This window comes from Silene latifolia, chromosome X, assembly GCF_048544455.1.
Source record: "Silene latifolia isolate original U9 population chromosome X, ASM4854445v1, whole genome shotgun sequence".
Lineage (NCBI taxonomy): Eukaryota > Viridiplantae > Streptophyta > Magnoliopsida > Caryophyllales > Caryophyllaceae > Silene > Silene latifolia.
The window spans coordinates 159,882,569-159,907,012 of record NC_133537.1 but is presented as its reverse complement, the minus strand read 5'-3'; positions in this window follow the sequence as shown (position 1 = coordinate 159,907,012).

Genomic DNA, 24,444 nt, shown 5'->3' with positions numbered 1-24,444 from the left:
AACGCTTCGTTGATTATCAATCAAACACGAAAATTTTATTTCTTATTTCCACAACATCATATGATCACGTCATCATTCATACAAAATACTTACCATAACGTTGTCCTGCAGAATGGTTAGAATATATGGGTCTCAAGGTATACATCAACTCGATTATATCCAAGGTTTTCCTGCTAACTACCCCATTCACTCAATTTTCTCTCGGGTTACCTGGTTCAAAACTGAGAGGGCAAAAGAGCACGTATTAAGGGCGCCTTCTTAACCGCACTGTGAGCTCTAGCGATTTATTCCCAGGGGTTCATTTTATTTAGACGCATCCTACGTTCTTTGGGTTCATTGGTTCAGGCCTGAGGATCGTTCGCTCTGATACCACTTTGTAACACCCCGGTTTATGAAGGAGCCTTTGGCAAGACATTCCCTAATAAACCGAACTGTTACCATCTCGGTTCCCCGAGGTAGTGAATAACAAATTAAACTCCAAGGCAACTTATATAAATACTCTAACTTGATTATTACAAACTTCTTTTTACAACAATTATAAAGAACTACATAAGTGGAAGTGGAAGTCTTCTAAATAATGATCTAACTACTATGTCTTCTGATCCAGTGTCTCACGCCCATCAAGCTCCCGTCCTATCTCTTAAACCTGTCAAGTCTGCTCGCCAATATTTGGGTCATCACAGGTGTTCACGAATACACAGGGTCAACCATGAGGTTGAGTAGGGAATACAACGAAACAACAAAATATGATATGCATGTTCCTCCGTCACCTCCATCTCCATCTCAACTCATATCTCATAACCCGGACAACCCAGCCATACCGATCCCCGGTAGACTATATATATCGACCGCAGTCGATCTGCCAGCTCGCAGCTGAGGACACCAGGGCAAGTCCTGCAGAACCAGCCTGGGCCTTATCACAACATCACATCGTATCTCATCATCGTCACCACCACACCATCCTCCAACTCCAATGCATATGCAATGCTCAACAGTACTCAATGCAACATAATATGTATATCAACGAATGAAATCATGCCAGCTATCAAAATAATGAAATAACATAATCAACACGAACAGTTCAGTCAACCACACTCCAGTGTATGAAACATAACATAAATCACAACCACGAACAAGTCAACGATCACAGCTTGGTCACATGAAACACAACAAATCAACACAAATTAACAACACCGGTAAGTCAAGTGTATTTCCCTACCTCAGTACTGCAGTCAAATAGTCGGAAGCTCAGTGCTAATCCACAAAAATTCGCCCTCTGAAAGATAATGAAATGATAACCGATTACTTAACTATCCCCGTTCCCAAAATAGAAGTTACTAAAAATAGAATTTCTTAAAATGGAAACTTTCCCGATATAGTAACTTTTCTCTTTTAACAAACCCGACTCAAAAACCGTCTCTAATTATTTTAAAGGACTCGGGAATTAAATTAAATACGAATATGATAAATAAAAGATTAAACGAGTTAAACGATTTAAGAAAACCCGAATCAACCATAAAACAACTCGAAAAACCCGACTCCACCACCCGTGACACCTCACTCGCCCAAACCCCTCACGCGCCGCCTGAACCACCGCGACAACCGCCAAGCTTGCTGCCCACTTCGACCCAGCCACCAACAACCAAGCCCCACCTGGTCGACTGCCGCCGGCGAGTCGAACCAGGGCTGACATTGGGCCTGGTTCACCACCGTGCCTCACCACAGCAGCCCCTACACCACCCCTCGGCCACCACCACTGTCAACAAAACACTAATCTCTCACCACCATTCTGCTCGCCGCCAACCCACGCACACAGACACCATAGCGCCACCGTTTCGACCTCCCCTAGTCCACGGTGGCACCACCCCAAAACTACCCACCTAAACCCGTCTCGAAAACCGTAACCAAAACCCGTTTTGGCTACCCCTGTCCTATTTAGCCTTTCACAACCACCATCACCACCCAAAACCTCCCTAACCACCACCACTACACTCGTCCCTTACCACCCTACTCCCTTACTCTACCAACCACCACCAACAATGCCTCGACAAGACACGAACAACCACCCAAAAACTCGACAGAAGGATGAAAACAGAGGAAAGGGTTGACTCTTACCTTTTTCCGCCACCACAACCGCCACCAGGGCCACCCACGGCCGTCGACAAAAGCCCCTAGCTCTTCCTTGCTTCGCTGTCAACACTCACGGCCACACTCTCTCCCTCTCTATGCGTGAAATCTGGTGTTTTGGTGTTGGTGAAGGAGGGAGGCGTGTGAGATGAGGGGTGTGTATGGTTAGGGTAAAACTAGGTTAAAATTTAGGTTAAAGATCAAGTTAGATGGTAAATGGGTCATGGGTATGGGTAACGTGATTGGTAAAAGGGTAAGCTATCGTTCAGATAAACCCGTCTCAACAAACTTACGAGTAACTTGGTCTTACGATATCAACACGACTAAACAATTAACTCGACTCAATTAACGATATAAAATACGGGGTATTACAATTACTTCGTCAATATTAGAAACCGGTGGTGGTTTTCATCATTATGTTTGATACATAGGATGATTAGAATATGACGACTAGCAACAATGAAGTCAAGAGATAGAGTCATTGTGTACTAAATCTAGTTTTCGGGTTTGGAGTTGTACTTAATTGTGACTATTAAGTACATAAACTCTAAATAAGAATACAATTTGTTATAGATACAAAAGAGGTTTCACTTTTGTGACCCTATACACCATGATTTGATGTATGGCTAGCCCATCATCAAGGTGATTATATTCTAAACCAAACTAGAATAATATATCATGAAGATGATGCAAGACTCAAATTGGTAACCCAAGATTAAACCTTAAAATTTTGGAATAATGAACGCAAAGAGTTAACGAGTACTCTTGAAACCATTAGATTGTTAATGGTATATGCGTATCTTGTATTCAAAGCAAGATGTCTCGTGCCTTTTGGTTGAAAAGGAGATCGAGGTTATAAATCATTGATCCATAATAGGTTGATCATTCTCTTTTACCAACGATTTAAGTTGACGCTAGTGTGTTCACTTGTTGGGGTTGGTGTCCTTAACAGTTAGTGCAAGGACTTATAAACCTCTAAAAGGATCAAAGGGCATACTTTTGGTATTATTATCAGTTGATCCACGTTTATCAATAACGGTTGGCTTGCTAGATAAGTTTGACGTTATTGTCATACAGATGGCGGTGATCAACTGGTCCCTAAAAGTCACACCTATAGGATAGGTTTGAGAGACGTGACAGTATGAAAATACAGTCATGTAGATGCCAATTTTGACTAACCAGTTAGTCTGAGTTATTTGACTAATATTTAGTAAAAATGTGATGTTGAGATATGTTATTTAATACGGATTAAATAATAATGGCTAAGACGAATTAAACGGTTAATTCGTAAAATTGAATATAAGCGTTTTATATTTAATTAAATGTATATTGAATATAATTATACAATATTGTCTTTGTCGGACATGTATTAATGATTCAACTAATCCGTGTTATTAGTTGATGTTTTAATATCCGATAACCGATGACAGTTTATAATATATATACCGCGTCGTATACATTTTAGCCTCGGACCACGAGTTGAACGTAAGGAGAAAACGGAAGCCCATTCCCTCCTTGATCCACTCGGCCAAACCGAGATTAGGAGAACAAAAGGAGAGCTCCTCCTCTTGTTTAACCTAATCATCATCAGTGAAAAAGAATTAGGGTTTTGGAGATTAAGTTTTCTCTGAAACCGAGATCTCACATCTCGAGAAAAACTCACATCAAGTTCTCCCAATATTGCAAGATAATCGGAGAACACGTTCTAGCACAAGGGCATTTCTCGGACGGTCTTGGGTGCAACAATTAGGAGGGAATCTCTGTTGATTTCTGTTCTTTACGCCGTGCATCAAAGGACCCGAGGTTGATTCTTTATCATCGTTTCATTGTTGTATTTCGTTTATGACCATATTTCACATGTTAAATTTACGTTATAGTCCTAAATTTAAAGGGTCTTATATGGATATTACCCCTCAAGTGGTATCAGAGCGAGGCCACGTAAATTTTCTTTGTGATTTTTCATCAAACGATCTCGAAACGATTTTTATTGTCTTGAAATTCGTGCGGCAGCAGCGTTTTAATCCTCTCGGCAGGAATTTTTTGGCTGTTGCAATTTTTTTTGAAACCGTGACATGTTTTACACGGTTATATCATCTTGTTTTCGATTTGTTTTCTGCATATTGTTGTTTTATACGGAGATTATAACAATATGTCAAGTTTTATCAAATTGTTAAATTGTTTTGATGCCATTTTGATCTAAATTGAAGTTGTTTTGTTTCGTCAAAACTGTTTTCACGAGGGTTTTAAGTTTTCAGAACTTGTTTGGTCTCGATCGAATGGATTTCTACTCGATCGAGAGCTTTTTCTGTCTTGTTTTGTTCGATCGAGTCCTTGCGTATTTTCGATCGACCCTGTTTAAAACCCCACCGCTCGATCGAGAAGTCCTCGTACTCGATCGAAGCGATTTGCTTGATAAAAGCTCTCGATCGACCTCGATCTTGTCGATCGAGTACTTCCTGATTAGCAAGCCCCTCGATCGAATGGCAGCCTCATTCGATCGAGCCCTCTTGTTCCTCGATCGAGCACTTATGTCCCTGGATCGAGGGATTTTGTTTTGGCAGCTTTGAAAATTTTTCCTTTTGCTTTAAATTTTCTTTTGGCCTTAATTTGTACATTATACAGATATTGTACACTCGCTATGATTGTGAAACGGTTCACACACGTACCATTAAGTTATTTTAAAGCGTATTTAAAGTAACGGACTGTATTAGATTAAAATTAAATTGATAGAAGCGGTTTTATCACATGAATTTTAATCAGTAAAAGGTGGTTTGGATAAATTTCACATAATTACGGAATTATGTCACGAACAAATTTAATTTAGTTGATGCATTTTATTTATCGTTCTTGTTTAATTTGAATGCTTTTAATTACGTATTTATTTATTTTTGCAAACGGTTGTAACTTAGTGTGGCCTTAGTAGAACGTGTTACCGTAATGATGGAACACGGTCTTGGTTGTATTTTGAGATCTCGTATCTCCATTTTTATTTCTTTTAATTACAGTTTTTATTTAGAATGTAAATAGGTTTATATTTGTAAATTTTAAATTGTAATCTTTGAGAAGACCAAAGATGGAGACCGGATGCTCACTCCCGCTACATGGATCAAGATGGAACATCAAGACAAGCTTCTCGGGTCCAACGGTGGATTCCAAAGTTGTTTTATGTTTTATTTTACTAGGATAGGCCACACTAGGAATTTTTATTTACGTATTGCATTCATTTATTTATTTTATCGTAACGATAGTATGCATCATTTTCCGCCTAAAAAACCAAACCACCTAATCATTGCATGAAAACTGACACATATAGAGGTCACGAGTTAGTTTTCTTTGACATTCTCATGTCACACGTTTTTAAGCCATCACCCAAATTAATTCAATCACGCAGACGCTAGTTATTCGTTCACTTAATATGAATTATAATTTAGTTGATGGGATCTTCCTCGTATAAACAAAAATTGAGAACGGTCTTTATAGGTCAAACTCCAATGAGTCCCTTCTTCGTCGGTAGGCATAATATGACCCCTTCTACGTCGGGTAAGTTGGAACCGATTGACCTATTTTATCTCAACACTATGGTCACTCGTACGATCCTGTGACTATGGTGGACTATAGATAGGATTTACGGATATCTATCGACCAAGAGTTCTTACGGAAGAATTAGCTAAACAGTTGGCTTATCAATTTACAGAAATTGAGTCTTGGGATCACTTGTATCATTCTTGAGGGAGATCAATTATGCAAGTGCGAGAGTCTACACGTTAAAACGAATTTTTAAATAGACTTAAATCACCTCGATGAGTTGCTTATTTCGTTTTTGTTTTTCTTTCTTTTTCAAAGTAGATCACGAACTTTTAAACTGCTAATATCAAATGGTGGTTCTACGATAACCCAATGCCAAGTGCCACATTGGACCGTGAGTCCCGGCTTCGGATCTTCATGAATCGGATGAATCGGTCTACTCGATCAAGAATGATGGATCAAACTTCGCGGACCGGGAGGCGGCATTACGGAATGCTGCTGCTGCGACGGAAGCTCAAATATCTATTAGAGCCCATCCCGGAAACCCGTCCCACGGCTGAGTTTCTTGAAATCACCAAGTTTAATGATTTCTGTATGGAAGCGGGTGCGATTAAAAACGTACTCATTTTTGCAATGGAACCCAATTTGCTGAAACGCTTCATAGCCCATGGTGCGAACAAGATTTTCACCACGCTCACCAAGGAATTCTCGAAAGCACCGAGAATCGTGACCTATGAGCATACCACTCGCTTCTTTGATGCGAGACTCCGAAAAGGGCCAACCATTAGCCCACACATTCTCGCATGATTGAGAATGTCGAGAAGTCGGAGACCTTTGATTGTAAGATCAACGAGAACATTGTGATCGACCGCATGCTTCACTCACTCCACGATGGTTTTTCGCAATTTAGAGCGAATTACTATATGAATGATTTGAAGAAAAGTCCCCATGAATCGCACTCCCTTCTCGTACGGACACCGAGAAGGACATGAAGTTCAGTGGGAGCTTGAAACAGGATGTTCTCGTTGTGACAAACAAGGGGAAAGGTAAGGGCAAAGCTCGTGCAAACCTAGCGAGGTAAACCGAAGTTCAAGAAGTCGGGTCGAGGTAAGAGTGGGCCTGGTGAGTCGAGCACCTCATCAAAGCGACAATGAGCAAGAATGAAAACATGGAATGCCATCATTGCCACAAGACTGGGCATTGGAGGCGCACATGTCCTGTTTATCATGAGGACATAAAAGCAGGTCGCGTTAAACCTGTTGGTATGTCTTCTTCTTCTACTTTTATTCATATGATTGAGATTAACCACGCAAGTTACGGAACTTGGGTACTTGATACTGGTTGTGGTTCTCATCTATGTAATCATGTGCAGGGCCTCCGAAATCTCGAGCCTCTCGTAAAGGGTGAGGTTGACCTGCGTGTCGGGAATGGAGCAAGAGTGGCTGCCGTCTCGTAGGGAACATATGTGATCCAGCTTCCTAGCGGATTTGAGTTATCATTATATGATTGCTATTATGTACCCGTCTTTCCAAAAACATTATTTCTCGTTTCGCACTTGACAAACTTGGTTTTTCATTTGTAATAGAGAATAATACTTGCATTTTCTCATTACACGATATGATTTATGGCAAGGCAGTCTCCATGAATGGAATTTATGTTTTAGATCAGACAACCGAAATATTACACGTAATGAATAAAAGGTTAAAGGTTGGTGACAAAGATCGACGTATCTATGGCACCGCCGTATGGGACACATTAATGAGAAACGCGTAAAACAGCTCATTAAACATGGAGCTATCTCGGCCTTTGATTTTCAATCATTTGGCACGTGTGAATCATGTCTCATCGGTAAGATGACTCGAATTTCCTTCAAAGGTGTTGGAATGCGCGCCCTGGCGACCTATTAGGACTCATACACACGGATGTATGTGGACCTATGTCAATCACCGCACGAGAAGGCTATAGGTATTTCATCACTTTCACGGACGATTTAAGTAGATATGGATATGTCTACTTAATGAAGCACAAAAGTGAATCCTTTGAGAAATTCAAGGAATACCGAATAGGGTGCGAACCTATTAGGTAGGAAGATTAAAACACTGCGTTCGGATCGTGGTGGCGAGTATCTTTCTCACGAGTTTGATCAACACCTTAAAGACGTGGGATTGCCCTACGATTAACTCCACCGGAACACCTCAATTGAATGGTGTGTCCGAACGGAGAAATCGAACACTACTTGATATGGTTCGATCCATGATGAGTCACACCGTGTTGCCTGACTCATTGTGGGGTTATGCTCTTTTGTCAGCCGCTCTAATACTTAACCGAAGTCCGTCTAAAGCTGTTGACAAGACTCCATATGAACTATGGAAGGGAACGGTCCCTAACTTGTCCTTTATACGGGTTTGGGGCTGCGAGGCTTATGTCAAGTGGAGACCTGAAGATAAGCTTGGCCCGCGATCGGTCAAGACATACTTTATAGGTTATCCTAAAGGAACACTTGGTCATTACTTCTATTCGCCAATCGAACAACGTGTTTTTGTTGCGGCTAGTGCGACATTCTTAGAGAAGGAATTTCTCGAGAATGCAAAGAGTGATAGAACCTTCGAACTGTCGGGAGATTCCAGAACCAAATACCGAGCAACCATTGGAGGAACCAGTTCCTTCAATCCCTATGCGGTTAATATTCCCGAGGAACCTAGGAGGTCGGGAAGAGTCTCTATTCCTCCGCATGATACATTGGTATGGTCGAGGAACATGACATAGATGACGTTCTACTCTTAACGAGTAGTGAACCCGCAACCTATAAAGGTGCCATGACTAGTTCTGACTCAAAGCTATGGCTTGAGGCCATGCAATCCGAGATGGACTCTATGTATGAGAACAACGTGTGGGATCTTGTTGACTTACCTGCTAAGGTTCGTCCCCTTCAATGCAAATGGCTTTACAAGATAAAGCATTCTGTGGAAGGTCAACAAGATATCTATAAAGCACGACTAGTTGCTAAAGGTTTCACCCAAGTGCCAGGTTTGCACTACGATGAAATTTTTGCACCCGTAGTCATGTTGCGTTCCATTCGGATTATCTTAGCGATTGCCGCTTTTCATGACTATGAAATTTGGCAAATGGATGTGAAAACCTCCTTCTTAAACGGCTTTTTGGAGGAAGAGTTGTACATGGTACAACCCGAAGGTTTCATCGATCCAGAACATCCTAAGAAAGTGTGCAAGCTTAAGCGTTCCATTTATGGACTTAAGCAAGCATCAAGGAGTTGGAATCATCGCTTCGACCAAGTGATTAAAGAAAATGGATTTACTCGATCGGTCGAGGAACCATGTCTTTATATCAAGTCGAGTGGGAGCAAGATTGTTTTCCTAATATTGTATGTTGACGATATACTCCTGATTGGGAATGACATACCTCTCTTAACTTCGGTGAAAGTATGGTTGAAAAAACCATTTCCAGATGAAAGATCTGGGAGAGGCACAAAGAATTCTAGGCATCCGTATCTATCGAGATAGATCACGACGGATGTTATCTCTCGATCGAGAGTCTTACATAGACAAAGTCCTAGAGAGATTCAACATGACTAACTCCAAGAAGGGGTTTCTTCCTATGGCTCCAGGGGTGCATTTGAGCAAATCTCGGGCACCGTAGACACCGGAAGAGAAAGAGCGCATGACACGGATTCCTTATGCTTCGGCTATAGGATCAATCATGTATGCCATGATATGCACATGTCCGGACGTGGCATATGCATTGAGAGTATGACAAGTCGATTCCAACAAAGATCCGGTGAATCACATTGGTTAGTCGTCAAGAACATTCTTAAGTACCTCCAGAGGACTAAAGATTGGGCATTGACTTATGGAGGCCCTCAAAAGCTATGCGCAACCGGTTCGCAGAGATGCTAGCTTCCAAACGGGTGATGACTCGAAATCTCGATGCCTGGATTCGTTTTTACTCTTAATGGCGCCGCATCACCGGAAGAGTTCAAACAAACTGCATAAAAACAGATTCTACGACCGAGTCCGAGTACTATGCCGCGTCTGAAGCTACAAAGGAAGCGATATGGATGCGTCAATTCTTACATGGGCTATCTGTTGTGCCTAGTTCGAATGACCCGATCACCATCTATTGCGACAATAGTGGTGCCATCTTCCAAGCTAAGGAGCAAAAGTCTAGCAACAAGTCTAGACATGTACAACGGAAAGCTCATCTAATCCGAGATTACGTGGAGCAAAAGGAAGTAGTGATAGACAAGATTGCTACCGATGATAACATAGCAGATCCTCTCACTAAAGCATTACGACAAGATAAGCATGAAGGGCATGTTAATTCCATGGGAATTAAACGTGTTCCTAAGTTGTAGTACTCTTTTATGGATTAGATTCATTCCCTTTTGTACTCTATACGACATCATCGTTTTGATATTTTATACATATTTTGTTTTTTCATGTGGAATTGTACGACAATTCTTGAACACCACAAAGTGAACTGAACGAACATTATATTTTTCGGTCCTTAATTGCCCACATGAGCTGATAACTCTGGCAATTATTTTGTGACGTTGGTTGATGGTGGGTTCAACGAGCCATAAATCAACCAGTTGACTGACCAATCACAGAGGCGATTTATACGGATATCTCGTAGGACACAATTGTGACATCGACGTGGAGTCCTAAATGTTTTATAACATTCGGTGCCCTGTCGTGGATAGGACTTCCATGGTGATCCTAAGAGTCGATTCTTTTGACTATCGACTGTCTCTTGAGACTAAGGCCGATTTTGGGTGACTTTGGTTTCTTTCTCACGGTCATCCGTAACAGGGGGCCAAGTAGATTTTTTCTGGTCATTTCATGCTTTGTGCTTAGATCGGAAGGAGTTCGAGTTGAAGGAAATATTCACCTTTATCGTGTACTCGATATTTCTCGGGGCCACTCGAGGAGTCAGAATCGAAATGCATGGCCATGCTCGGATACGGATTCGTTTTATCAGTTAAGTTACTCTCTAGTAGGGGAAACCACTCTTGATCCAGATCGATTGTAAAATACGACCTTTGTGGATCCAGATCTGCAAATTGTTTTACATTGAGTGGGAGAAATTTTAAATGAATATGAGAATCGGTTATCGCACATACACTTGTACGGACAAGTGGGAGTTTCTTGGAGCTTGTGTCCTCCAGTTAGTGCGGATAACGTCATTGCACATACACTTGTACGGACAAGTGGGAGCTTGTTGGGGTTGGTGTCCTTAACAGTTAGTGCAAGGACTTATAAACCTCTAAAAGGATCAAAGGGCATACTTTTGGTATTATTATCAGTTGATCCACGTTTATCAATAACGGTTGGCTTGCTAGATAAGTTTGACGTTATTGTCATACAGATGGCGGTGATCAACTGGTCCCTAAAAGTCACACCTATAGGATACGTTTGAGAGACGTGACGGTATGAAAATACAATCATGTAGATGCCAATTTTGACTAACCATTAGTCCGAGTTATTTGACTAATATTTAGTAAAAATGTGATGTTGAGATATGTTATTTAATACGGATTAAATAATAATGGCTAAGACGAATTAAACGGTTAATTCGTAAAATTGAATATAAGCGTTTTATATTTAATTAAATGTATATTGAATATAATTATACAATATTGTCTTTGTCGGACATGTATTAATGATTCAACTAATCCGTGTTATTAGTTGATGTTTTAATATCCGATAACCGATGACAGTTTATAATATATATACCGCGTCGTATACATTTTAGCCTCGGACCACGAGTTGAACGTAAGGAGAAAACGGAAGCCCATTCCCTCCTTGATCCACTCGGCCAAACCGAGATTAGGAGAACAAAAGGAGAGCTCCTCCTCTTGTTTAACCTAATCATCATCAGTGAAAAAGAATTAGGGTTTTGGAGATTAAGTTTTCTCTGAAACCGAGATCTCACATCTCAAGAAAAACTCACATCAAGTTCTCCCAATATTGCAAGACAATCGGAGAACACGTTCTAGCACAAGGGCATTTCTCGGACGGTCTTGGGTGCAACAATTAGGAGGGAATCTCTGTTGATTTACATTCTTTTACGCCGTGCATCAAAGGACCCGAGGTTGATTCTTTATCTTCATCGTTTCATTGTTGTATTTCGTTTATGACCATATTTCACATGTTAAATTTACGTTATAGTCCTAAATTTAAAGGGTCTTATACGGATATTACCCCTCATCACTTAATAAGGTAAATAGAGAAATCTTTGAAGAAGTTCAAGAGTTCAAGGAATCACGATTTAGTCGTGATGGGATTATCAAACTGAAGACTTTGATATAAGCCAAAGGAAATGTGATATAGTATCACAAGTTAATCTCTCTTAGCACGCATTATGAAATAATGTGTGGATGGATAAGAAATCAAACGCTATTTGATATGGTTTGGACTTCAATCAAGTTACTTTGAGTTACTTGATCCTTTTGGGGATTTTATCATTTTTATCTAAATTATTTTTCCACTAAATCGAATCATATGAGATATGAAATGGTAAGGGTACCATGGTTGTAAGTTTTTCATAAGAAACAAATGCTCATTTTTCCCTTGCAATTATCACGAGCACGACGGGTTTGCGGCTCATGAAGCTGTCTTTCTAAAATACAAGTTTATTTTTAGAAGACAGAGTGGGAGAAATTATTCAAGAGCCACAAAGAATGCCACAGAGAATGTTATGTCGCAAGAAACTGGTCTTTCTTGGCTACATGAGACGTTTTGTGCAAGACATTATACATTGTTTCTTTAAAACCTAGGAGGTTAAATTCGTCACTTGTTAAAGATGATGAATTCATGCTACTCTTAAGAAAGTAAAGAGCTTATAACTTACAAAAGAAATTGTTTGATTTAAGTTGATTACTTCTAGAAAGTAATGAACATATGACTTATATAAGAGTGTTTAAAGTCACAACTCAATACAAGGCTTAGAGCCATGAAAATCCGAAACGAAAAGGCTTGATTAGTGACAAAGGGTTTTGCACTAATAAAGAGATATTTCAAAGCAAGATTGGTTGCAAAGGGTTTTGCACTAATTGAAATGTTTAAGTCTATTTGGATCTTCTTAAGGATTGTGTTTCATTATGAGGTTATGAAATACGTAGCAAGTGAATCTAAAACCCGCTTCTTCAAAAGAAGGAATGTATTCAATACATGTCATGAGTTTTGTAGATTCTTGCAATCCTAAGATAATGTGAAACTTAAGAGAGGGTCTTAAGTAGGACATCAATGAGTTGGAATCAACATTTTGATCATGCGATAAAACATTTCTCGGTAAGTCGAGAAGTTATGTTTATACATGGAGTTTAGTGGGAGTTACAGAATTTTTAATTAGTCCGATATGTGGATGACATATTGATCATTGAGAATGATTTAAGACTTTTGGAGTATTATAATACATCTTGAATATCCGGATTTATGAAGATAAATCCACATGATATTAGCGTCAGTAAGAAGTCTTATGTTGATAAGATTCATGACTAGTTCAATTAAATTGAACATATTTGATTGATTTCATTTGCTTCCGCTGCCGAATCAATTAAAAAGGAATGATGTATAACACTTCATATGCTTTGAGTATGATGAACTGTTTTCAAAATCGAATTTAAGTAATCTTTACCAAGTAAGCTATAAAGATTACCCTTAAGTGCTTGCAGAAGCATTAAGGCTATGATGCAAAGTGTTTATGATGCAATTTTGTGTAAGGGTGTTACACAAGTGACAATTGACAATTGAGATTGCGCATGGTTTCCGACAAAACCATAATCAAAACACATTAGGATGGTTAAGATACCATTGTGGCAATGTTAATTAAGAAGTAGATTTTCTAGAATCGTTCTAGGCAATAAAGAACAATGAGAGATATTTATAACGGAAATTGAGTACACTTGCAATCATGGGATGTGCAAGAAGGAAGAGTCCCGCACACCTGCGAAAACAAAGTGGGAGCTATTCTAAGGATAGAAGGCCTATGTCTTGATTGGATCTCGACACGTACTCAGAAAGTTTTGTGATGCAAATGTATACATTACAAAGGAAAACGAGTATGTAGTGAGGTTGAGTAAGGTACAAGAAATTGATAAAACCTACTAACCAAAGCCTTCTCAAAGGCTAAACATGATGAGTCATGTCATTTCAATTGAATTGAAATGAACAACTACGTACAAGATCAAATTAGATTATAGAACATGAAATAGTAATCAGGCATTAACTATTCATATGTGATAATCGCATTTGTCGTTCGAGTTTTACTTTAAAACTCTTTTATTATACTTTGTTACATCCAAACGGGTTGTAGAGACAATTGAACCCCGTTAAAGTGAACACGGATTAGCATTGTATTCGCCCATAGTCACTTATATGAGGTGACGTCTCGAAGTGACTAGAGTGTGATGTGATTGATGGCAAGTTCAAGTGCCATACAGTCATGTGAGATGACTAGTCGATCACATAGGCAGATTGTTAGGAACACTTTGTCGGGGCAAAGACCGCTTATAGAGTTCTGGCAAATTTATAAAGCCTGGTCGTGGCGAGAGCTACTATAGTATTCTAATGAGTCGATTCTTTGACTAAAGACTATTCACCTAAGATGGCACGATTTCAGATTAACTTTGATTTGTGTTACTACGACCTTCGTTAATGGGGTCAAATGGGCATATTTTGGGTTATGATGGCTGTGGCTAGTCGAAGGGAATAAGTGCGATAGGAATTGTCCACCCCCTTGTCAAGGTTAAAACAATATCTCAGGGCCACTCGAGGAGTAATGAACTGGAAATGCGTGGCCACGCTCGGAAGGTATCCATGGTGGATAAATTCCGGTCAATCGATTATTCTCCAGATCGAGGAAACCACTCTCGATATGATCACTTGCAAGTACGACCCGAAAGACACCTTGCATTGAGTGGGAGATAGTAATAGGACAAGAGAATTGGTGACGCACACTTGTCGAGGACAAGTGGGAGATTGTTGGGAAATGTGTCCTCAACAATAGTGCGATCACATGATTTAAATATCATTATTAAATCTCATTTCAAGAATACGGAAGGGATGATACATTACATATATAGTCAACGGTCCACACATATCGGTAATGATTGGCTGGCTAGAGTTTGACATTACTGTCGTGCGACGGTGGTGATCAGTTGATCCCTTGAGGTCACACCTAAAGGACGATTCCCTTAATTGAAAAGGTTAATTAGTTGTATACCGATACAGATTAATTAATTCCTTAAAATTGAACAATTCGATTTGTGAGAAAGAGAATATTGATATCTTATTGTAATGGGATTAAATAAGATTTATTTTAGTAATAAAATGCTTTGTTGCTAAAATTATTTATTGTTTGAGAAACAATAAAGATAAGAATGAATGGTTAATTATAATTACAAGAAGTTGTGAATTATAACTATATGACCCATTTTATTTATGTGATCAAGTATCACTAGTCAATTTGTTGTATGTAATTTAATTAATTCATGAAATGATATTTATGTGATAAATATGCATTAAATTAATTAATAACATGTTTCTCATAACATGTGACATATTGTGTGACAAGTAACAAATTGACAAAATAAAATGGTAGTCCATTTTACATATGGACCGAAATATTGTAGGTAGTGGAGGATGATGGGTGTATTATTTTAATGCCTAAAATTATTATAATCATACCTATTATTACATAGCCTTACACCTACAATATTGATAAGACAAAAAGGTAAAAAGCAAAGACCATGCATTGGTCTTTTAGGACTCCTCCAACCGGTTTTTGGAGAGTTAGTAGAGAATTTTTATTCTCTAATTTTACTATCATTCATTCTAATTTTTCACATGCAAAATGTTCATGTATAATTTCCTCTCTTCTCTCTCTTCCATCTTCATCAAAAAGGATGAGATTTTAATCTAAATTGTTCATATGAATTACTAAGATTACTAGAAGTAGTATATGAGTATTAGTAATAGATTTTAAGGTAAACTACATTGCAAACATCTAGTACATGTTTATTTGTGGGTTTAAGGGATTGTCTTGGGTGCAACTAATTGGAGGGCTTCTAATTTGAAGTCAAGAATGTTCATCCATTAATGGAAAGCTCAAGAACTAACAAGAAGGAGATCTTGTTAGTGCCCAATATGACCGAAATCATTATGGTGAGAAAATGTTTTCTTATCATCTTTTATTAAAGTTTGCATGCATAAAATCCATGTTTAATTTTATGACAAATTAATTTATAACATATATGAGTATGTTTATGTATAAAGATCTACATTTCCTTCAGAATAGACTTCCATTTCCAAGTCATCAAGCTAAGCCTAAGTTTGATGAACAACTTGGAAAGTTCATGGAGATTGTGAAGAACTTGGAAGTCTCAATTCCATTCACGGAATTAATTAATCATGTTCCGGCCTATGCGAAATACATGAAAGATATTCTTACAAAGAAGAAATCCATCCGGAAGCTAGTGACTATTGCGTTCGCTAAGGTGAGTAGTGCCATCCTACAAGGAAGTTCACCTCCAAAACTCAAGGATCCAGGAAGTTTCTCTATTCCATGCACCATTGGCGACACTACAATCAACAAAGCCTTATGTGTCCTTCGGCAAGTGTGAGTGTCATGCCATACTCGGTGTGCAAAAGGCTAGGAATGGGAGAACTCAAGTGCACAAATATCACACTTCAAATGGCGGATCGATCAATGAAGACACCTTTAGGGGTATGGGAGGATGTGCAGGTAAGAATTGGCAAGTTCTTCATCCCAGTGGACTTTGTTATTGTTGACAAGGAGGATGACTCCAACATTCCTATCATTTTAGGTAGACCATTCTTACATACCGCGGGAGCGGTGATTGATGTGAAACATGGAGAGCTCACACTTGAAGTGGGAGATGAAACAATCACTTTTAACCTCGACAAGACAATAAGAGCTCCCCGCTTACATGAGCCGTGTTTCAAGATTGATCATTATAGCCGAGAAAGTGATAGGAAGAAGTTGGCATCTCAATGCAAAGAACAAGCTATGGGTAAAGAATCACCACCCATATGGAAGAAGAAAGAGGACAATCTTCAAGATGCTCTATCCAAAGAGCAAGAAAGTTTCAATAAGAATGAGAGCTTGAATAGCTCACCACCACTCATGACAAGTATGGAAGAAGGCCTCATTGGCCATGATAACAAGAAAGAGGAGTTGTTTCCATCAACTCATGATACTAAAGGGAAGCAAGCTAGTGAAGTATGTGGTCTATGGGATGACGAATTAGATGGGTTAGTCAATCCCTACATTGGCAATGCTATAGACCAAGGCTTTGGTGACCATCTTGACTCAAGTCACCACCATGAAGAACACAATGTGCAAAGGTCTATTGAAGATCTTTATAATGACAATGAACAAGCCTTCGACTACTTCTACAAGGTGTTGAGCAACATCAACAACACCTTGGCTATGCCCCATTGACATCTCATCTCAAGAGTGAGAGTTTGGTGGAGTCCTCCCTAAACCACCATTTGTAAATATTCTAACCCCTTAACTCGCATTTTGATTCTTGTATTGCATTTTTGTCAATTTTGGATTTACATTTGTACATTTTGATCAAGATTATCATTTTGAGAGAAAGTGAGAGAGGGACTCAAATGTTTCTTGAAATGTAGTGTTTTGACTTAGTGTGGGGATAGCAATTGCCTAGGCTATCTGAGCCTTCGTAGTGCACCCACAATGAAGAGCAAAGGAATGAAGAAGAAATGACTTGGGATATGAAAATACCCACGGGTGGAACTGAACCAGTGAGGTACAGGAAAAATCCGAGCGTCCCGTGCCTAAGCCGCTCGTCTCCTACTGCTGAATTGCAAAAACACAGGTTTTTAAACCCCATTTCCCATTTCATTTCATTCTATTCAAACAGAAACACACCATCAAAACCGTCAATCCCTCCATCCATAAAACTCAATTTCCTCAACCAAATTCACCAAAAATCAAACAAAACTCCCCCAAAACTCAATCAAATCACTCCTTTATCAACAAAAAGCCATTCAAACATCCAAATCCTCAAAAATTGAATCGATTTTCTAGGGTTATAAGCAAATTTCGAAAATCCTAAATCGATTTGGGATTCATTGAAGCTTGAGGATACTAGAAGAATTCAAGCAAATCATTGGTTGTTGATATATACAAGGAGAAGAACAATGGCTAGGACTAAAGGTGGAAACAAGGCACCTACAAAATCAAATCTTTCAAAGAGGCAACAAGCTCTTCAAGCTTCCAAAGCTTTGGTGGTTCAACAAGAAAGAGTGGAAATTCAAGGAACACCTTTTTCTATGGTGGAAGCTACTACTTCTATCCCGGTTATTGCGCAATTACATGAATATCCAGAGGTACCTTTCACATCCGATTCTCATAGGAAAAATTTTATGTCTCTTGCTAAGAAATCGATTTTGCCCACCAAGTTTATTTGCCAAGATGCTTTGACCAAATTAGGTGTCCTTGAAAGAACCAAGAACTTCTTTGAGTCTATGGGGTTGCTTACATTATTTGATATGCAAGAATTGACCTACCCCTCCCTCACCTTAGAATTTCGAAGTTCATTGAAAGTCACAAAGGTGGAGACTCGAAGGAATATTGAATTCCGCCTTGAGAATGTGAATAGAAATATGTCCTTTAATGAGTTTGGCAAGGTGTTCGGTCTTGATAATGACTCGACTTATGTGAAGAAACCTTCAAAATATGATCCCGCCCCTTTGTGGAAAGCTATCACCGGAATAAAATTCGAATCATTCCATGAGTGTCGTGCCCTTTATGTTCACCATCCGGGCATAAGGGTGTGGCACAAGGTTGTGGGAAATACTCTTATTACTAGGAAGGGAACTAACCATTTCACCGAACTTTATTTCATTTATCTTAAATCAACCTTGAATGTTGATAACAAGTTCACCCAAAAATACAATATTCTTCAACTCTTAATAGAAAGGTGGCTTACGATCGACCATGGCAAAGAAGGTGCGGCCTTTATTGTAAATGGGGGATTTGTAACGTGGTTGGCAAAGCACTTCAATCGGGATTTCAACAAAGATGGGACTTACAAGCCGGTTAAGGGAGGTCACCTTATTGATCTAGCCACTATGGTTCACAAATTCTATTGGGTCAAGAATGACAACCTTGACAACAAATTTGAGTGGCTTACAAAAGATGTTAAGTCTTTCATTCTACCAAACAAGATTTGCCGACTCAATGTCCGAAGCACAAACTATCTTCTTCCACTCTTCGGTGAAGCCGAGATGATCATACAACAACATAGGTAATTCAATGCCGAGTCCTCCTCCTCCGCTATTGTGACTCCACCCTACCCGTTCACCTACCAAGAATTCCGACCCGAAGGTGTTGCGGTAGGTAACTATTACTTGACTCAATTAATGCAACACATGTATAAGCAATCTTATGAAGACCGAGTCAATGCCTATAGAGCTTAATATCCGCCCCTCTTACACCTAGCTAGGCAACGACTTCTTGACCCATCATGTCCTTTGCCTAATTGGGCGGATAGGGAAGTATTCTTTCCTAATGCTCCTAGGGATGCTAGCATGGGTGGTAAGGAGATTGTTGTTGAGAGTGAAGAAGTTTAAGAAGTTGAAGAAAAAGAGGAAAATGAGGAAGAAGAGGATCAAAGTTCAAGTGATGATGGTGAAGCCTCCGGGTCTATGGAGGTAGATGATGATGATATTAGTGAGGAAGTTGATGATGACGATGACGATGGAAGTGATGTCGCCATGGGCGACAATTAAGGATTAGCAAGATTTTTGGAGGATGCCACAATCCATCGTGACTTTCCGACACCTCCTTTAGCTTTGTTCATTTCTCTTGTTTTTAAATTTTTAACTTGATCATTCGTTTGAGTCCTAGCAACACTCAAAGGACTCCCACCATGGTCCCATTGAGGTGTCTTTTATTGTTCCCACCATGTAAAATCCAAAATGACAAATTTAGTTTCATGCATAGCATTCTAATGCATGATCTTTCCCATTTTTGACATTAGCAATATTTTCTCATTTGGTTTCGGGAAGTTCAAGCATAAGCATTGGGAGTTAATTAAAATTATGCTCTCCAACCAAACAAATTCATGGATCATATAGTATAGTTTAGAATGCATTCACTTGTTTATATGTCATATAGTTGCATTTAGTATAGAAATCATGCATTTTCATATAGCTTGCATAATTTCCTATCGTATTGGCCATTGAGGACAACGTCCATACTAGTGTGGGGATGGGAAATTCTAACATGACTTTTAAAACAAAAATGATAAAAATTGAATTTTTTTGAAAAATACAAAAACATGTCTTTTTATTCCATAAATCATAAAAACCATAAAAAATTGAAAAATTGAAAAACTCAAAAACATGTTCATTTCCTTTATAGTGTAGTCTTATATATATTGTGTTTATCTATCCTTTTTCACATTGGTCGACCACGCCACATCCGAGACATGAGGATATTGAAGACCACATGGTACGATCTTTCCAATCTCCTTTTTCCTCTTTATGTTAATGACTATGTGGCTTTATTTTGATTGATGCGGTATAAACAACGTGATTATAGGATTGCATTTAGATTATTTGTCATACTAGTTGGTAGAAACATTTGCATTAGGTTGTATAAATGTTAGTTGCATCATGGCATATAGTTGCATTTAGGTAGAATTTTGTGAAAACATCTATTTGGGAAGCTTGACAAGTGTATATAAGGCCCTTGTAGATACTTTTTCTTCTTAAGACTTTGCTCATTAGAATGCTTGTAAAACACCCTAGGATGTGTCAAGCTAGTATCCTTTGACCCATGGATTAAGGCCTAGTCAAGAGTACCTTGTGGTGTGATAACTCCTTGGCTACCGTTTATTCCAAGGTAACCCTTGAAGCCATGCAACCATCTTCCATATTCTACCACATTTTGGTCATAAAAAAGGGAATGGGCACAAATATTGGTTAAATTTGAGTTCAAGCATTGAAAAGAAAAGAAAAAGTTTGCAATTGCATCAAAAGAAAAGACGAGTAACAAAAATGAAAACTCCTATGCTTCAAATATAAGCACCCTCACTACAAATGGGAAAAAGAAAGTGTTCTCAAATGTCAAATGCCACAAGAAATTGGGGGGAAAAACAACAACAAAAGCAAACTCCCATATGAAACTCAAACACAAATGATCCCTTTATCCATCGAATCCACTTTTGTGCATGGTAGAGAGAGGACGACCCTTCTCCTTGCCCAGGCAAGAAGGGGAATTCCGCGATCCTCCAGTGTTTCTAACACTATAGGGAGTCTACCCTTGACGAAATCATTTAACGATTGAGGACAAAGGTACCCTAGCTTGACACAACTTGGAGGTGATTTATTGGTATCCTTCTAGGCTTAGTAGTTTGAAGAAACCATATCTATGAAGGAGTGTGTACCCTTAGATTGCTTCCCTTGTAGATAATCTCCGCCACTTAGATAAGGAAAGTGGCTATTCATTTTTGTAGATGCATCCATTACTTGTTTTGTGTGCTTTAATGCTTGGATGTATCGCCATTTTGGCAAGACCCACCTTGCCTTGTAAGAAGGCATCCTACCTCATGGTTGTCTTGTTGTGAGTTGAAGGGGCAGAGTGAGACCCGCTAATTGTCTCACATCGGCTATATTAGTAGGATAGTTTAATTAAGGGTCCTAGTTTTTGTCACCTCTTTACTCGGGACGAGCAAAGGTTCGGTTTGGGGATGTTTGATGTGACTCATATTTGAGCACATTTAGTCCCCGAATTTACCTCGTTCCTATGATTTATAGTGCATAGTTGGGTCATTTACTAGCTTTATTTCTCCATTTTGTATATTCTTTTAGATTTTGTCCCCCTCGGTAGGAAAGGAGAGATAATCTTGCATTTACATGGCGAAATGGAGCTAAATTGATCGCATCTAATGACCAAGCATCAAGGAGAAGACTATACTAGATGGCCTATGTAGATAATAAAGTAGATTGGGCAATGATGAAAGGATCCTTGCATTCTCAACAAGATCCCCGTGGATTGTTGAGGAACGAAGAGAAAAGAAGCTGTCTGACCCAGGATCCGAGCGGATTGCCACCAATCTGGGCGTCTCCCAGCACCACCATCCGAGCGTCCCGCAGCCAAGACGCTCATCTTGAAGCCAAAGAATCCGAGCGTCTCCTCTATGATCCGCTCGGATCACAGGACAGAACCCAACGTTCCAAGACAAAAGACGCTCGAGACGAGCATATCCATACGGGATTAGCAAAATGGAAATGCTCATTTCCTTGGAGAGGAGCATTTCCTCAACTTTTCTTAAGGGTCTTAATAGTCATTTAAGCCCTTAGTAACCCTAATTTTTGTACTTAATCTTTAGTATAAATACCCCTTTGTAGTACCTAGACTATCATCAAGTTGTAATCAATTAGTAAGCAATCTTAATGCTATCTTAATACTCTCTTAATCTTATAATCAACTTTTAATCTAGTCTTAATACAAATATCAATACTTAATCTTTTCTTAATTTCTCTATTGTTCTTCATTTATTTTGGGTAATTAGAAGATTATTTGGGTTTATTTGGAGGATTGGCAACCTTCCATCAATCATCAAGTACTTCTATTATTCTTTGCATTATTATTTGGAATCATCTTCACAAGTATAATTCTCTCCTAACCTTGTTTAATTATTGTTAGTCATTTATTCATCATGTTTTGCCTTGCTAGTATGATTGACAACCTTGTTAGCATGTTAAACTTGATAATGAGTGAGTGGTTTCCTTAACTAGGGTTAATGGGGAATTAGAGGAAACCAACATGGGGATTGATTCATGCTTAATCTAATATGTTTTCATAATTAATTTGCTTGCTTGTTGATTTCAACTTATGAACATGTTATGTTTGATGAAATGCGAGCCTATGAATCCTTGCATTTTTTACCCATCACCTATCTTTTCAATGAGACTTGTAAGCTTATACACCAACTCGAGTCTCATTAGACAATGCATATAGTTGGATAGGAAGGACTAAGTCGACTTTTAGGTGTTGTACAATCTAATCGATTCGGCTCCGGGACCCAAACCTTCTTAGGGATTGTAAGCTTATACACCAACTCGATCCCATCACAACAATAAGTGCTTGCATCTAGTAGAGAACACGTTTGTATGATCAACTCCCATGAATCCCCTATGAACCCATGACACCCTAGTGCTTTTAATCAATTATTTACATCTAATTTTAATCACTTTGCTTGTTTTTATTACTTTGCTTTTATATTGTTACTTAGTTTAGTTGATCTCCCATCTCAACCTAAATTGTGACACCCTAAGACACAACCATTTGCAATTGAAAATCCTACATCAATACCCGTCCCTTGGGATCCGACCTTTACTTGTTCTTTACTAAGAGTAGTTTGTAAAGTTATAAATATTGTTTTGTTAGGAAGCTTTTGACGACGAGTTTAACCGACACCAAGTGGCCCCTACTCGATTGAGTATCCATCAGACAGAACACTGTTTTGTATGCAAAACTCACTTACTCGACAGAGTAAGCCTTACTCGATAGAGTACCCAACAACACATAAAACCGTTGTATTACAATTGGCTAAACTCAACGTAGCACATGACTCTACTCCAGACAATGTGGTCAACCTAGTCCTCCAGGACTCAATCAAGCTAAGTAACCCAGTTACTTTCTCAGATGAAGATTTGCCACCTTTCGGCGTCACTCACAAGCAATTTAGCCTTGTACATCACGGTCACATGTCTCAAAAAGAATTTACCCATGACACTAGTGGATGATGACTCCACAGTCAACGTCATACCACTGAAAAAAGCTTACAAGATAGGCATGAAAGAATCAGATTGGACTCCAACTAATCATGGTGTTTTCGCATACGATGGGACGCGACGTAAAGTGATAGGTCTCATCACTCTTACTATAGCCACTGGGCCAATCAAAAGAAAAGTCCACTTCCAGATAGTTGACATCGAAGTATCTTCTAACATATTTCAAGGAAGGCCATGGATTCACGCTTCCAAAGCTGTGGAATTCACGCTTCATAAAAAGATCAAAATCCCTCTAGATGGCCGAATAATGACGATCACTTCGTCACCTATCAAAGCAATAATTGAAAAAATGTCCAGCAATCAAGTGGTGTCATATCCAGTGCACGAGTTAGGAGGATTTCAAATCATCAACCTTGTAGAAAGTGAATTGGCACCTCTATACTTAAATCCCTACTCTAACCTAGTGGTCAACCACATACTCAAATCCCAGGGATACTTCCTAGGAATGCCACTAAACCCTATCTGGAATAACACCTTCCCACGATTCAAAGAAGGCCATTCCCAGAAGATACCACTAGGATTGAGATAAGAGCGTACCATATTCGAAGCCTTCGAAATGCTCGCTCAAGCCCACGATCATAAACATCGAGGAATCCAAATGCGACCATATCACCCTACACTAAATGGGTACTTTGTCAAGGAAGGAGACCATGAATCTTTTCACGGATTTCCTGAGCCTTGGGTCTTCAAAGGCAACAAGCTAGCTGGAATCGAGGTGTTCCATGACTGCTATTTCATTCCTCAAGAAACAGTTCCTACCGTAAAAAATCGTCCGACACCTTATCTCGACAAACAAGCCGTTAGCCTTTTGTTCGGAGAAGATCGATTTGTTAAGGCAGCCCAAGACGAGATTATTACCATGATACTTCGGGATGACCATTTCAACCCTGCAGCGTTCATCACAGATGCTAACCCA